The following is a 253-nucleotide window of genomic DNA, read 5'->3' as shown; positions in this document are numbered from 1 at the left end:
GTCCGCGCTTCCCTGGAGACACTCCCTGTCAGCGATAATACAGCCCTGCCCTTCTTCTGGATTTTGGTTCACAGGTGTGAAACACTGCTGCTGGTTTACGTTGCAGATGTGTTCATAGCACAGCCCGCACTTCCATCTTGAGATTCATGCTGGTTTTCTGTCTTGACCTTAAAATTCTCACAGAAAATCATACCCTAACAATCAACTTCTTTTTGAACAGGTGTGGCCTTGCACCTCTGTAAGCATTCCCCAG

The sequence above is a fragment of the Phaethon lepturus genome, unplaced genomic scaffold (assembly GCF_000687285.1).
Source record: "Phaethon lepturus isolate BGI_N335 unplaced genomic scaffold, ASM68728v1 scaffold866, whole genome shotgun sequence".
Lineage (NCBI taxonomy): Eukaryota > Metazoa > Chordata > Aves > Phaethontiformes > Phaethontidae > Phaethon > Phaethon lepturus.
This window is presented reverse-complemented; position numbering follows the sequence as displayed.